The sequence below is a fragment of the Tachypleus tridentatus genome, unplaced genomic scaffold (genome assembly GCF_004210375.1).
Source record: "Tachypleus tridentatus isolate NWPU-2018 unplaced genomic scaffold, ASM421037v1 Hic_cluster_2, whole genome shotgun sequence".
In the NCBI taxonomy this organism is placed as follows: domain Eukaryota; kingdom Metazoa; phylum Arthropoda; class Merostomata; order Xiphosura; family Limulidae; genus Tachypleus; species Tachypleus tridentatus.
In genome coordinates this window covers 34,200,607-34,218,386 of record NW_027467782.1, presented here as the reverse complement: position 1 = coordinate 34,218,386, position 17,780 = coordinate 34,200,607, and the positions used below count along the sequence as shown (strand labels likewise).

Below are 17,780 nucleotides of genomic sequence, written 5' to 3'. Positions count from 1 at the left end.
CTGCTTTGTACCTTGTTTTGCATTTTACATGGAATCTAACCTTGTGAAAATGTTACAAGGCTTAGCACTAGTTCACAAACACCTTAATCACTGTAGTTCACTTGAAAAGTAAGAATTCAAACAGTTGTTTCATTAAATATTGTAACATAGACCATGTTCTTCAGTAAGATCTTATAGTAGTGATTTTGTCTTTTCTGGTTATAATATTTCAACTTTTGTTTATTCTTAACTGTTCGGTACAGAGTAACTAATGTTTGTGAGATTCAAGCAAAAATTGAAACAGCTTTTCAGTCTAAGAGCTCCATATATTGCTTTCAATGTATGGACTAATTTTGAAATATATTAAAAACTTAAAAATGTGATTAGCAACTCAATAAGATAAGGTATTACAATGAAATGTTTCATTTTAAAAGCATCGTCCAACTGTATAATTTGTAATGTGGTTATTCTTTCTTTGCATCTTTAGGTTTGTAATGGAGTTACTGGTATTTGACTTACTTCAGTTTACACCAGGAAGTAAAGAGAATTGTGGAATATACTATGCAAGCAACTAGAATTAGGAGGAATTGATCTTAAATTGGTATGTATTTAGTTATAAATTGCTTTAATGTACTTAATTATAAGTTTATAATGAAATTAAGTACTGATATTTAAAATTAGTTGTTGATTGTATGACCAGTCACTACACCACTGTGCCAGTAGATTGTGACAACCTTAACTGTGAATAATGAAAGTAATCAGGTACTTTGTTGCATTCTTATAATTAGTATGTGTATGTTTTTTTATAAAAAAGCCACATTGGGCTATCTGTCGAGTTTACCCATGGGAATCGAACCTCTGATTTTAGCATTGTAAGTCTGTAGATTTATTACTGTACCAGAGTGGAACTATAATTAGTACTGATGAGACTAAAGGTATCCATAATTACTTAATTAACTTCTTTGAGTTTGTCACACAAGATGAGGTACCTGTTCTTTGTTTGGGTTTATAAGCTTAAAACAAAGTTTGTGGGTGGATACTGTAATAAATAATACAAAAATACTAACTTTACACAATTTATTTATAATATAACACATTATTACAGCATTAATTATTACCTCAACGAAAGTTTTGTATAAACTTTAAAACTCAATATGTGTATACTTTAGATATGGTATACACTGTGTGATGGTCAGGGTGACCTTGTAGGAAGAAGTAGTGGCATTAGAGATGCTTACTGTTACCTACTTTCAACACCCCCCTCTGAATGTCCTATTACAATGTTTCATATGATTAATTAATTGACAACCATTGGGCACAGAAGTGGCTTGGAGGTCAAAATTCAAAGATCATGGTTTGAAGTAGGAAATGGGTATAACTGAAGAAAGGACATTTCACACCAGCATTATGTTGGCTATTGGAGCAGAAGCTTCAGGCAAGTTTATGTTGTATTGCAATTTTGGCAACCATATTATTTCTTTGAATTCTTCCATAGATAAAGCTAGTGCACTCTCTGAGATATATACACACTGTGTATGTGTTGTTCTATTGAAAGTTTAAGTGTTTTTTTTTGTGTATAGATGTGGCACCATATGTGAATGTAGATAATGTTAATTTACATCAAAGATGATAAATACTCAGTAATAGTAATAATGAAGGGAAGGAATTGTGAACATTCATTAAGTGTCCCTTATTCCAAATTATCATCCCACAAAGTTTGGTTGAGGTTAGCCCCTGCGAGCTAGGAGGTGTAAGATAAGACAAACATAGATTTTGTCCTTATACAGAGAGAAAATTTTATATTAGATCTGAGTCAATTTTGAATTCAGTTAATAGCATCTGACTGGCATATCTAGAATATGTAAGTGGCTTATTTAATATTGAGCAAAATATATCCTGCACATGTTTTGAAGATGGGAATTAAAATGATCTTATTTTTAACCCTTTGGACTGGCTAGTTGATGTTGTGCTGTTGTTGTTTGTTGCCCTCTCCCACTAAAATGTGCAACCTAATTGGATAATATCTATGCTTGTACTTGAAAAATTATGTAAGTTTGTTTAGTATTTGTGTACTATTTTAGATTATGAATTTTTTGAAATATAATTGTGAAATGATTTTTAATAGTTTTGTCACATCTGGTTTTCTTTTTCCCTGTGTCTTAAATCATGTAAATGTATCCATTAGAGAGATTTTTTTTGTTAAAGTTTTATTTTGTCTGCATTGTTCCATTTATGACATAATCATTTTCTCATCTTCTCATACAGTTTTTCACACATGATTAAATTAGCCATTAAAATGTGAAAGAAAATAAGACAAATTAATTTGATATTATCATTGGTCATAATATTGTGTTTTATATATCAAATGAGCTATACCTAGTTTTAATTTTATCAGTTATTTGTACTTGTCCTTATTTATTGAAGCAGTTGTATAGTTTCTGAAATAGCATGAAATTGAAGAAAGTAAGAGCACTGACCACAAGATACACAACTTGTATTCTAAACCTGCACTGATACAAGCATTATATTACCAGCTTTACAGTACTGTGCAAAATGTTAGTCAAACATTAGGTGTCAGGTTACTTTCACAAAACAATAGAAAGTTGGTTACACGTGAAACATCAAAAGTGTATTAATCTTCATATTCAGTACAAAAGAAACTTGGTGGAAGTGCTAGTTGTCCCATCTTTCATGCATGGTTGTAAAATATTTAATTAAAGTTTCTTTTAGGATATTGTTCTAAGTGTCTCTAATACACTCCCATAAAGTTTCTTTATATGCAACTTTTGATTTATCTTATTTTGGATCTATCAAATCCCAGCTCTGCATAGCTGGATTGAGATCAGGGCTCTAGAGGGGCCATTGCATCATTTGAATGATGCAGCTTCTTTCTTAGCTAAATAATTTTTGCACAGGTTGATGAGTGTTTTGGTAATAGAATACTTTACTACTAATACGAAAACTGCTAGGTATTGATAACCATGTATGTCCATCCTGAAGAACTGCCATTCTCCACCCAGAGGGTCAATGAATATATTATGTTTATGTTAATAATAAGTTTCATGTTATGTGCACCTCACATTGTAAAATGCTCTGTTGTTACTGATGGATTCCTCTATAATTTTCTAAGTAAGATAATGTAGTACGTTTGTGTGTTGTTAACAATTACTTGGATTACCTACATAGAACTAAATGTTACTGTGCTATTATTACACTGTTCATGACTTAGTACAGTCAAAACATTTCTTTAGTACCAATGTTCTGGTACATTAGTCTTGTTTTTGTTCTTTAGCTACAGTGGTGTTTATTGATGTTCTGGTACATTAGTCTTGTTTCTGTTCCTTAGGTACAGTGGCATTATTGATGTTCTGGTACATTAGTCTTGTTTCTGTTCCTTAGGTACAGTGGCATTATTGATGTTTTGGTACATTAGTCCTGTTTCTGTTCCTTAGGTACAGTGGCATTATTAATGTTCTGGTACATTAGTACTGTTTCCGTTTAGTTAGTATAGTGGTGTTATTGAGTTTCTGGTATAGTAGTCTTGTTTCTGTTCCTTTATTACAGTGGTGTTATTGATGTTCTGGTACGGTCATCTTGTTTCTGTTCACTTAGTGCAGTGGTGTTCTGGTATAGTAATCTTGTTTCTGTCCTTTAGGTACAGTGATGTTATTGATATTCTGATATACTATTGTTTCTGTTCCTCTAGAGCAGGGTGTCATTAATGTTCTGGTACAGCAGTCTTGTTTATGTTTTTTTTAATACAGTGGTGTTATGGGTGTTCTAGTACAATAGTCTTGTTTCTGTTCCTTTAGTATAGTGGTGTTACTGATGTTCTGGTACAGTAGTCATGTTTTTGTTCCATTATTACAGTAGTGTTATTGATATTCTGGTATAGTAGACTTGAATTTATTCCTTTATTATAGTGGTGTTTTTGTTTTGTTGGTGTAATGCTCTGGTTTGTATTCCTTTAGCACAGTAGTTTTGTTGATGTTATAGTACAATTGTCTTATCTTTTCCTTTAACCCCATCGCACTGGGTGCTGAACATGACACAATGTTTTAGTGTCTTACCTTGAATATTTTATTAAACAACTTCATGGTTATGGTATGCCAATTAGAATAGCATAAAACCTTTGTTAATAAACCATATTTTAATAACATATAAATAATCAGCTCTTAATTTTGCAACGCACTATCTTAAAAAATCCTGAATATTTCCTAGTGTGACACACGACACATGCTCTCATGGCAGATTTTATCCACCACCCATGGAAGAAGTATGAAATTGAATGAAAACTACTTTCTCTAAAATCATCGTTGCTCAGATAAACCACATTAAATATAGTCTTCAACATTTTTTTCTACTGAATAGAAAGTCAGACTCCTGCTGTCACATCCTCTCTTTCAAGTTGTGTTCATAGTTCTCTTTATGCTTAACTGTATGTTACCTATAACTAATAGACAGTTAAGGTTTTCATTCTATCAAATGATGTATTTCACAATATTTTGTTCTGTATAACCAACGTTCCATTGAGAAATGACTAGCTTGGATTAATTTGTAATGACTCTTGTCACAGATCTAGAAAGCTAGTAAATTTTTGAGTGATAAGGAAATTTGTGTAAATTTTGCATGTTATAGTCTATGTTGTTTGTAGCATTATTTAATAAAATAAAATTATAAATTGCGATAATATAAGCAGCATTAAAAGTTATGGTTAACTCTCTTCAACAATCAAGAGAAACAGTGTAGATTGTTCAAGTGTTTCATTTATTTATTTGTTTATGTTTATTTTTTGTGTATAATTATAAAAGCAACTAAAATGTAAAAAATAAGTAAGGATATTTTTTAAGTTAAGATAAAGTAAAATCAACAATAAGTATAATTTTTCACGAGACACTTGAGCTTGTTGTACTAGTTGTAGTAGCTCATGGGTAATGTAATTCGATAGCGTAATGTGAGCTGGATGTTTCTTGACTTGATTTTACATCTTATAATGGCTTGACAGTAGTTTGTTGCAGTTTAAATGGTGATAAACCTTAATTATAAATAGATGTGTTACAAACTAAGAGCTACTTAGGATAAATGAATATAGTTTCTTCTTGCAATATGAAGTCATTCTAGAAAGAAGAAAGTGTAATTCAGGGTTTTTTTAAATTTATTTTATTGTTTTGGTGGTTTCAAGGTCAGTCAAGTTAATCAATCCTGTTTTGAGTTGGGTTAGAAAAATAACATATAAACTATCAAGATTTACTGAAAAATGTTTGAAATGTATTTATGGAGGTCTTAGGGTTATATACAAAGGAGGTATTTTAATTTTAACATTAAAATAACTTTTCACACAGATTATTCAAAACAAATTATCATAGGGACAAATCTTTATTTTATTTAATTAAATATGATTTTTTGTATGTTAGAGACTTGTAATATTAACTGAAACATTGCCAGATTTTTGAAAATATACCACTTTGAAAGTTAGAAGTATTAAATCTAAACAGACTGTAAACAAGCACAAGGTGGTCACATGGTCAGTCATACAGTTCAAGGCTGTGTTGAGAGAGTTAATACAGTGTTGTTATATATGTTTTTGTACAATGGATTTTATCTGTTCCTTTATTGCAGTGATCTTTAGTTATTTTATGTTATCATAACGTTTTGTTATTCTGGTGTTGTGTTGGGCTTGATGGTTCCCTGAATATATATATATATATATATACAGTTGTGTTGTCAGTGTGGTAATATTTTTTTCTCTCTCTCTCTTTTTTTTTTGTCATTATCCTGTATACTATTGCATCATGAACAGACAGTATACTAGCTTTATGATGTGCTCTTATTATAATGACTTTGTAGGCATTCTGTTACCTTGGATATCTTTTGGCTGTTGTTTCAGCATATTGATCTTGTTAATGCATATTAGTACAGTGAACATATTAACCTGTACACTACAGTTATTCTAGTATATTGTTAATTATTGTATCCTTGTTTATGCATTGTCAGTACAATGATCTTTATGTTGCTATATTAGTACAGTGTTCATGTTGATGTTGTGTTACCACAGTTTTCTTCTGGGAATACTGATACTTCAGGGTACTTGTTGATGATTATTGAGGATGCTTGTTTTTTTACACTGAGGATGGTTTGGTATCTTCTTAACACTATGGTATGTCCTCTTAGTATGATGTCACATCTATTTAGTACAGTTAAAGTTTTAATAGTACAATAATCTTTTTGACATTCAGTTATTACAGTGGTTTTGTTGATGTAGTAGTTTGTTTCATGGCTGACTGTATATGTAAAAAATTAAAACTCCATATTTTTTACAAACACCAGTTTTAATAATCAAAGTATGCTATATTTTCTGCATAGGTTTTTTTTTCCATATAGGATCCACTTCTTGTCATAGGTAATGCTTTGCTTTAAGAATGACTCCCTCTTGTTCCTAACCAGTTTTCTGCTCTTCTATCAGTTCATGTGGTACCTCTTTGCCCAAATTTTTAACTTTCTGATTGCAGCCAGGTGATGAGAAACAGTTGCACTGGAAACTTCTCAGTCCACTGAAAGTGCCTGAACTGTCATGTGTGGGCTAGCTCATGCAGTAGCACTTAATATGAACTGTCATGTGTGGGCTAGCTTATGCAGTAGCACTTAATATGAACTGTCATGTGTGGGCTGGCTTATGCAGTAGCACTTAATATGAACTGTCATGTGTGGGCTAGCTTATGCAGTAGCACTTAATATGAACTGTCATGCGTGGGCTAGCTTATGCAGTAGCACTAAATATGTATGAACTGTCATGTGTGGGCTAGCTTATGCAGTAGCACTTAATATGAACTGTCATGTGTGGGCTAGCTTATGCAGTAGCATTTAATATGAACTGTCATGCGTGGGCTAGCTTATGCAGTAGCACTTAATATGAACTGTCATGTGGGGCAAGCTTATGCAGTAGCACTTAATATGAACTGTCGTGTGGGCAAGCTTATGCAGTAGCACTTAATATGAACTGTCATGTGTGGGCTAGCTTATGCAGTAGCACTTAATATGAACTGTCATGTGTGGCTAGCTTATGCAGTAGCACTTAATATGAACTGTCATGTGTGGACTAGCTTATGCAGTAGCACTTAATATGAACTGTCATGAGTGGGCTAGCTTATGCAGTAGCATTTAATATGAACTGTCATGCGTGGGCTAGCTTATGCAGTAGCACTTAATATGAACTGTCATGTGTGGGCTAGCTTATGCAGTAGCACTTAATATGAACTGTCATGTGTGGGCTAGCTTATGCAGTAGCACTTACTGTTTCTTCATTCACAACAGATTGAAACCTTCCTCAGTGTTTATTCTCGAGGTTCCTATTACCAGAACGAATAGTAGTTTGAGAAGTATTCCCTTGTTCCAGTGCCAAATTGATGTTTTAGCAACCTTGCCTGCATTTTTTTGCCAATTTGAGCTCATATCAAAAAAGTAGTTTCAGTTCTTTTGAAGAAATCATCTTGTGTAGGGTTCCAAAGAAATACAAAACAATTATAATACAACTTGACATGACAGGCAAATGTAAAACACGGCACTCTCATCAGTATCAAATAGCATACAGTCAAGTTACTGTATTCAGCTTATTCTAATCACAGTCACTGTTCTACTATGAAAATAAGCCATTTCATATAAAATGACCTAATAAATGCTCTTCTTAACAATACTTAAATTAGCCAGCTTTGAAAAAATAAAAAGCTTCATTTTCTCTAGTGTAAGTTATAGGAATATAGGTTTTTTCATGTTCATTCATTTGATGTTTGTGCTTCAAATTATTTCTACTTAAAACACAAACTTCATTGCCTGTAACTTTAATTGTATTCTTGATAAACAACTTTTCGGTAGTTGATATATTCCAGATCAAAAGGTTAATGAAAATATCATAGAAGTCTGTGTTATCAGTAACACATTCAAACAAGAAAAATTCATCTTTTTAGATAAATAATTAAAATGAATTAAAGAAATGTCTTAGTGTTTTAATTTTTTTTGTAAGTTTTTTTATGTGTATATCTATACTTCAGTTAGAAAAATATATCTTTAGCATGCTGAAGCTGGAGGCATATTTTTGTTTTATTTGAATTTGTTTAGAAAGTTTAGTTTCTGTAATGATTTTTAGGTCTAAAGATTTGTTATTTTTGTGAGAATGATAACGTAATATGCATTTTGTTTTTTACCAGGCCACATTAAGTGTGATGCAAAATGTCCTTAGTGCAAGTGGCTTACCAGACATTCAAACTACTTTTTGTCAGTTCTTCAGTTGCTTACTTGGATAAGTAAAATTTTGCTGCTCAGAAAAACAATCTAAACACAGGTATAAACACATATCTTTATATTGTAGTATCTAACGTTTTTATTTCATTTGTAATCCAGTTTTATCTGTTAGATAATTCACAATCTTAGTTCTAGGTATTTGTTGCATTTTAAGTTTATTTTATTAAAGGTTGGAGTTAGATATAAATCATTTTAAAGTTTATTTTATTGCTGATTTCCTTGTTCTTCTTCTGTTAATTCAAGTAAAATAATAAATGTTGTTAAAAATAAATAACTAAATATTAAATATTATGTTATTAATTCCAACTGTAATCTGACTTATGAATGACTTACATAATTTAGTTCACATCATTGTAGTTTCTGCTCATGCAACTGCTGATATAAATAAAGCAAGACAACTACCATGTCAGCCACATTTCACCCAGAATGATGAGCCCTGTTATTGGTGAAAAGCCTCACCAGCACTGGATATGAGACATTTTGTGTGGTTGACATATTCTTCTTTACTTTCACTCATAACTTCTTAGAATTGTTTATATTAAATTTTTATAATCAAATTGGAATAACAATAAAATAACATTTACATATTTGATAATACATAAGTCTGACTGATCTCTTTACCAAATAAATTTCAGGTGTAACAAAAATATTTTAGGGTAGTTTTGGCTAAAGAGATTGTGACAGATTTAAATTTTTTTTATGGGCTGCATTTGGCTGCATTTAGAGTGGTTGCTACTTTGGTCTCTGTATTGGGGACTTACTAAAGAAACCAAAGTAGCCAATTCTTATGCTCTAGATGTATGCAACCCATAAAAGCTTATAAGAATAAGAACAAAAATATTCTGGGAACTTTAAAAAAAAAAAGAAAGTTTCTAGTGTTAAAGCAATTTAATAGTCTTAAAATTTGGATAATAATTGTTTATTTTTTTTTCCCTTATTTCTTGAAAGCAACATACAGGAATTAGAAACCCGTCTTAGTTCAGTGTTGGAGAAGACAGTCTGTGTTCTAGGTTATACACCATTGGTATATTCAGTGGATGGAACAATATTGTATTGTTCTACCATTCATCTGGTTGAGGTGAGAGCTTCTGGTTAATTTTATCATTGAGCTTTCAATTTATAAATTTTGTGGTGAAAATTGGATCAAGCTTATAGATTGGTATCATTTTATTTTTCTGTACATAATTATGATTATTTTAAAGCTTTTAACTAAGATATACAAAAATCTCCACATAGAATATGCTTCATCAAAATCTGGATATCTTGTAAATATTTTCATATATGATATCTAGTCACTCAGTATATAGTAAGTGCATAATGCTACATGGTTACTGTGTGACCACAGCTGCAATCACTGTGTTGCTCCCTTTTGCATAATGTAATGGTAATTCCTTAGAACTAACAACTCATAGTCTTGAGGAAAAGTACTCCTTTATCAAAATAAAAAAGGATAGGGAAATTATATTGGCTTCTTTGAGGTCATATGATGGAGGCTTGGCATCTAGATTAATTGGATCAATTTTTACACTTCTGATGAAGAAGGCAATGGCCACCACATAAGGAAAATAGCTGAAGAGAAATAAGTGTATAAGATAATTCAAATAAAGCTTCTTTATTTTGGCTAGCTTATCATGGTTTTTTTACTATTTTAGCTTTCTAGTATAAATTTGTCCAATTACTATGTCAGCACTACCTCATAACGACCTCAGAAGTAATATTTTCACATTAGACATAAACAGTTACATATTTGGCTGTACTTAATCCTTTCTCAAAGAAACCAAATTCTCTTTCACAGTGGATTGATTGACTAAGAAAGGAATGTTCAAGTAGTCACCTATAAGAACCCCAAGATTCAAGACAAACTTTTCCACTGCTCCAGAGTTTGTGCATTAGGCACTATTTTCCAAATTTTCAACAATTTTCTTTTTTTTTTCGTGTTCTTGTTTCATAATTATGGCTTCTCAGCTTCCTTCATAACTGGTTACAGAGCTACCTTATCTGCCACAAACCTCCTTCCTTCCTTTGTTCAAGGACCTCTTCAGCTAATTTTGTCTTCAGTTGTAATATCTTTACCCTTGATGCTCCATATACTTTTTTTCAGAAGGCCTTATACACATAGCAGGTTTGCTTTTTCCCATCTAATCTGGGGCTGTTCTAATTGCATTGGTAAATTGGCTTGTGCAGTTGGTCTGAATCTTTACTGTAATGTTCCTGAATAGCTTAACCATATCAGAATAATACTTGTTGTAAACTGCTTTCTGTGCACATTACTGAGTTACATTTCAATATTTAATTAAATCGTTTTACTCTCAGTGCATTATAATCACATTATTATTATAAGGTATGCTGCAATTCAAAGTTTTGTATTATTTGAGTTTGAATTTCTTTACTTCAAAATAAACCTCTAAAACAATAATTAACAATAGCTTTTGTTGTTATGTGATGCTTCTGTGGTTGTGAATCTCAACTTTAACAACTGGTATAGAATGTCTACATTAACATGTTGATTTTCAAAGTACACTTACACAGGTTGCTTATGAGTAATTTGATTACATTCCAAAAACTTGTCCTGGAGGAAAGTATTATAAAAATGTTCTTAGTTCAAGATAAGCCATGCTCACTTACAAATTAGAAGCTCTATTGCTAAGTGACAGTTTTAACTTGTATGGTATCCTTATAACCAATAGGAAGAGCGGGTTTTGCAGAATCTTTCATGTAAATTATCTTCTATTTAGAACAATGTAAATATTGACTGTATATCAAACATGCTATTGGTGTCAACATTCTTTATATTCACTATGACAAAACCTATACACAGATAGTATGGGACTTTTCTTCATCTGTTCTGTGCATAGGTTTTTTTCACAGTGAATACAAAGCATGTTGGCACCAACAGTATGTTTGATACTTTTCACAATCATATACAGTACTGTGCAAAACTTTAAGGACAAAGTAAAAAATTAGGCATCCAATTACTTTCACAGGACAATAGAAAATTAATCACACGTGAAACATCAGAAGTGTATTAATCTTCATATTCAGTACAACAGAAACTTGGTGGAAGTGCTAGTTGTCCCATCTTTCATGCATGGTTGTAAAATATTTAATTAAAGTTTCTTGTAGGATATTCTTCTAAGTGTCTCTAATACACTCCCATAAAATTTCTTTGGAAGAAACTTTTGTTCTGTGAAGTTTTGATTTATCAAATCCCAGATCTACTCAATTGAGTTGAGACTGGGACTCTGTAGGACCATTGCATCATTTGAATGGTTCCAGCAGCTTCTTTCTTAGCTAACTAATTTCTGCATAAGTTGGATGAGTGTTTGAAGTCTTTATCTTCTTGTTAGTAGAATCCATTATCAATAATACATAAACCACTGGGTATACCATGATGGATCAGTATCTGATGATACTTGTACTTAAGTTGGATGAGTGTTTGAAGTCATTATTTTCTTGGTAGTAGAATCCATTACCAATAATACATAAACCACTGGGTATATCATGATGGATCAGTATCTGATGATACTTGTACTTAAGTTGGATGAGTGTTTGAAGTCATTATCTTCTTGGTAGTAGAATCCATTACCAATAATACATAAACCACTGGGTATACCATGATGGATCAGTATCTGATGATACTTGTACTGAAGTTGGATGAGTGTTTGAAGTCATTATCTTCTTGGTAGTAGAATCCATGACCAATAATACATAAACCACTGGGTATATCATGATGGATCAGTATCTTATGATACTTGTACTGGTCCATTATTTTCCATCTATTTTGTAAATATCTCTTGTCGCCTCAGCGAGCCACCCCAACCCTAACATATGTATATGATACATACCTTTGCATTTGCCCTCAAAGTAGTTCAATCTTCTATGCTGGAGCTCTTAGAGATAGTGATGCTTTCTTGAACTTGACAGAGGATGTTATTTGGTGGCTAATGGCACCTCTGCAGGTACCTTTCCTATCTTATGTAGCCTTCAAAACATTGAAGACAAAACACCGGTCTTATAATTCTATTCAAGATGGGGATCACCATATATCTGTCTTTTATTTATTTTCCTAACTTTTATTTACACTTCCCATATTACTGTGAAAGAATGGTCAAGCCTATACTTGGCTCTGTTTTATTTTTTGTGATGTTCCTTGGGTGCCAACTAACTTGGCCATTCTTTTCAAATTAAAATAAAAGATCCTTTATTCCCAGGAACATTCCCAGTTTTAGCTACTACTGAGAAATTTCCATTACAAAATTAAGATAGTAGTTTGCACTCTGACCCCGTTCACATGTGATTGCCACTACTTTTGACCAGACCTGAAAATTTCTGTGGTTCTACAAGTTTTTTTTCTTAACTCCCATTTATACATTTGTATTTATTGTTAATGAGTGCACATGAAGAGGAAGGCACCCTCCAGAAAAGAATATCTTCCAGGTTAGTCTGCTTCACTAAATTCTCTCATGATCTTTTACTGTAGTTCAGAATCCTACTTAAACTCTGTTTTATCACTTACCTCATTTGTTAATGCCCAGCTTCTTACCTTCCTAGGAGCTTAAGAGCTCTACTTCTCTGGAACCGGTGTTCTGTATGACACACACTGTTCCTCTTCAATGGGATATTTGCTTTTAGTGTTTTGGAGGAAAGTTAATTGATTTGAGTTTTATATTGTTAGAATCAAAGTGAATTGCAGATAGTTACATACTTCTATAATATATTCTTATACACAACTGGGAGAAATTCATCATAAATAGCATCTCATTCACTGTTGTGTCTGTCATATCCCAGATGGACCTATAAGTCCTGGCATTAAACAAGGTCTTACTAGCATGGATGTAGCAGTTGTAATGTGGTTGACATTTGTTACATATTATTTTTTACTTTCATTCTTAGAACCACAACAGCAAACAGTTAAGTCTTCTTTATGTTGGGAAAGCAGGGCTTTTTTATGTTTTCTTAGTGTCTGCACAATAAGTCATGGAAGGTAAGAACATTGGAGAACTTTTAAAAAGTTGATGCATGCTTTTCATTAAGGATATTTGTAACTCAACTGTCACATGGTTGTTGACAGCTTGAGATCAACTCTTTGAAACTGATTTGAGTTTTAGAAATGTGCTTAGTGGGTAAGATGCCAAAGCCAAAGGGAATCTTGAATTAAGTTCATGACTAGCATATCTTCTACCACCAGTTCTAAAGTCATATATGACAAGGTTCAGAAGGTCAATGGGCAGTATAATTCCATCCCCCTCTCGATCTTGCTCCCTGATGGTCAGGAAGTAGCTGATACCTGGAGCATTGCTGATACTCTAGGTGAAAACTTTGTTGGGAATCTAGCACTTCTGCTTCTTCCTCCACCTTTTAGCCATCAAGACTCAGGAAGAGCAAACACTTCTGTCCTTTTGAGCTGAATATCTCTATGATTCTAATCATCCCTTTACACTGGTGAAACTCAAACTGGCCCTTCATCAGTTGGATCTGATGATGTACACTATGAAATGCTGCACCATCTATCTCCTGCTTCTCTTACTATTCTTCTGATTGTTTTTGACCAGGTCTGGCAGGAGAATGTTTTTCCTGATGCCTGGTACCAGGCAACTGTCCTACCTTTTTCTTAGCCTGGGAATGATCCCAAGATTCCTTCAAACTACTATCTAGTGAGCTGTCTCTGTAAAACCTCAGAAAGGATGGTTAATGCTTGTCTAGTTTGGTTCTTGAATGACACAACCTCCTCTCTCCCACCCATTGTGGGTTTCGATGACAGCACTCCACCATGGACCACCTGATTCGACTTGAAACGTCAGTCAGAAAAGCCTTTCTCAAACATCTTGTATCAATATTCTTTGACATTGAGAAGGCTTATAATACAACATGGAGATATGGCATTTTGTGAGACAGCATAGATATGAGTTACGTGGCCATTTGCCCACATTTATTAAAAATTTGTTAATGGTCAGGCAATTCCAAGTTCATGTGGGTTCAACACTTTACCATTTTTTTCTGTAGAAACTTGGAGTCTCTTGGGGCTGTGTTCTGAATGTCACACTTTTCAGTATAAAAATTAATGCCATCACTGAACAACTCCCTCTCACTGTTGCAAACACGCTCTATATCGACGACTTTCACATCTCATGCCAGTCATTGAACATGAGGTATATTGAGCGGCAGCTACAAACTGCTCTCAATTATTTACTGAAGTGGATCACAGCAAAGGGCTTTACCTTCTCTCTCACTAAAACAGTTTGCATGCAATTCTGTCACCAATGGGGTATTCGTCCTGATCCTGAACTTCATAGCGGTGAAGTTGTGCTGCCTGAGGTCTTTGAGACTAAGTTCTTGGAGCTTATCTTTGACCGTAAGCTGACCTTTATACCACAAATCAAGCAGCTACAGGTCAAATGTACAAGAGCACTGAACATCCTCCTTGTCCTCTCTTCCATCACTTGTGGAGTGGATCGATGTTCTATGCTAAAGATATATCGTGCTCTTATTTGACCGACACTGGACTATGGTTTGCTTGTTTTGAATTTCGTGCAAAGCTACTCGAGGGCTACCTGTGCTAGCTGTCCCTAATTTAGCAGTGTAAGACTAGAGGGAAGGCAGCTAGTCATCACCATCCACTGCCAACTCATGGGCTCCTCTTTTACCCACAAATAGTGTGATTGAATGTAACATTATAATGCCCCCATGGCTGAAAGGGTGAGCATGTTTGATGTGATGGGAATTCGAATCTTAACACACTTGGATTATGCTCGGCCACCTCGACTATGAATCACTGGTCTATGGCTCTGCCAGACCATTGGCCTTAAAGATGCTGGACACTATTCATCATTAAGGACTTCAGCTCTGCACTGGGGTTTCTGTACTTCCCCAGTTCAGAGCTTATACATAGTCTCATGAACCTTTTGCACCTCTGCCATTTACAACTGTCTTTACTATATGCTTTGAAACTTTGTTCCTAACCAAAGCATCCCATCTAGGGTTGTGTTTTCTTTCCTCGTTGGCTCATGCTTTTTCAGACTAGACGGTATGCCATTGCTCCCTTTAGCCTTCATATCCAGTCATAGTTGGATGAATTGGGTCTGTCGTTGGATAACATTGCTGTATCCACTGGTCAGCCCATCCCACCATGGTTTATTACCATCCCCAATTGTGAATTATCTTAAAGCTATCTGAGAAAAGTAGACACTCCTGATTGGAAATACTGCTTGTTATTTGCTGATCATCTTTTGAACCATCTTTCCATTCCTGTTTATACAGATGGTTCAAAATCAGGTGACTGTGTGGACTCTACCATGGTTGCACGTAGAATCCCTCTACAGCTTCTGTGTTTACTACTGAACTGTATGCCATCTCTCTTGCCCTGGATCACATAGAAGCTAAGCAGTACTCAAACTGCATGATTTATACTGACTCGCTTAGTTCTCTGCTGGCCCTAGAATCGCTTCACATTGGTTCACACCCTGTTGTCACCAATATTCACAACTGACTGGCCCATTTCTCTTTATCATCTACTTCTATTCAGTTTTTCTGGATACTGGGCCATATTGGTATTCATGGAAGCTAGCTTGCCGACACTGCAGCTAAGTCTATCTGCTCTGGCACTATCACCGCTGTGCCTGTCTGATACATGGACTATGGTCCTGTATTCAAGGCTTGGCTCTGTGCCATCTCGCAGTCAATTTGGAGTGAGCAATGCAAAAACATGCTTTTCCAAATACAACCCTGTATTAGACTTTGGCTGTCCTTGTTACCGTAAGGATCGGAAGGAGGAAGTTGTTCTAACTAGACTATGCATTGGTCACAGTTTTTAACTCATTGTTTTCATTTATCTGGAACTGATACACCATTATGTTGTCTGTGTGATGCTCAGGTCACTGTATACCACATTTTACTTTCTTGCCATCGTTATGACTATCAACGATGGTGCCATTTTCACCATATTCTGTCCTAAGGTTTGTCCATAATGACATTGTCCACCTTGGAAATGTTTTTAGTTTTTTTAAAGGCCATCAGTCTTTCTAATGCCATTTAAGTTTCTTTAGACCTTCTTTGATGAGAATCCCTTTGGAGAATCACAGTCTATCTAGTTTGATTTGAAATTAGAAAATGACTGTAAAGTCAAGTAACTCAAATAGGACTGGAAAGGTCTACTTAGGTGACTAACGCTGCTGTTTGAACTACCTGTTAGTCAACCTGGCAAGTTACTATTAAAATTTTGCTACACTTCCTTTAAAACTTTAATTACTTTACTTTTGAAAATAGCTATAACATCAAATAACTTGGAACCAAGACTGGAAAGGCCAGCTACAGGTGACTGATGATGGTTTTCGTACTTATCTCTTTTAATCTTCCTAGCGAGTTATGATAGTTACAGTTATGCTGCAGAAAGTCCTCTACAACTTGTATTACTGTAGTTTTGTTTTAATGCTTTAGACTAGATGTAAACATTGGTTTATGGTTTTTTACTTTGTTTTTTTTACCTTAATTTTCTTTTATTTTACTTTAATTTTATCTTTTACTGGATGTTTAGCACAGATAGCCCAGCTGCTTTGTGCCATAAAACACCAAATCAACCAACCAACCAACTAAGGAAGATAATTACTACCTTCAGTGTAACCTAGAAAAATAATTTTTTTTCTTTACCTCCCACATTTGAGATTGTTTATAAGTAGAACTGGTTTATTTTTCTTTATTCAGAATAGTATGTAGTTATTCATTCAAACAAGTCAGAAACCTTCCAAGAACTTCTGTTATAATTTGTTTCCAATGTGTTCATGAAGAAAACATTTGTTTTTAAAGTAGCTATATGTCTTAAGCTAGTTGCATAATTGTTAAACTGATCAAACGTAGGAACAAAACAAAGTAAAATTAGTTCTAAGTATTCTAAAAGTGTTTGATACCAAACCATAAAGAAATTCAGAATTAAATTTGAATTTTGAAAGTGTGTTTCGGGGCTAACACACAGGTTTTATTTTGGTCTTTTTCAGGCAATAAAATGTTTACATTTACAGAAAGTAAACTAAAATAATTTTTTATTTTATAACTTTTTTTGCTTGTCTACTAGCTAGTTGTAGGTTTCAAATAAATTAACTATTGCAAACTTTAGATCTGAGAGTTTATATATAAAGGAAAAGAGTATGACAAAAAAGAAAAATAAACTTTACAGATTCTTTATTTTGAATTATTTTATAAGATATTGGCACAATGGCTTATGAAAAGAAAACACTTTATCACTAGTACAGTTTTAAAGTTAAGGTTTATCATTTACATTTCATTTCACTTAACCATTTCTGTGAGTCTTTAAATGTATGTGAACTAGTTGATTCTTTCAGATTTTAGATAGGTATGGTTTGTATCAACTTACAACTGAAAAACTTGGAGTTGCAATTGTTGACACATTTACTTACCTGATGAGCTACCTTAAAAGTAGAAACTTTTCTGTTTTCAAGAAGTTGATTGAATCTCTGAGTGAAGTTCTATTAAATCATTGTGGAAAAATGGTGAAC

At 33.6% G+C, this 17,780-nt stretch overlaps 1 long non-coding RNA gene across 1 annotated transcript; it reads left to right on the top strand.

Annotated features, from left to right (window-relative positions):
* The first annotated feature begins 525 nt into the window (after positions 1-525).
* Positions 526-17,780, top strand: LOC143242856 (uncharacterized). The gene is made up of 4 exons (XR_013023340.1): positions 526-580; positions 8,181-8,314; positions 9,223-9,352; positions 17,607-17,780. It is a non-coding gene; the product is annotated as an uncharacterized LOC143242856 (long non-coding RNA).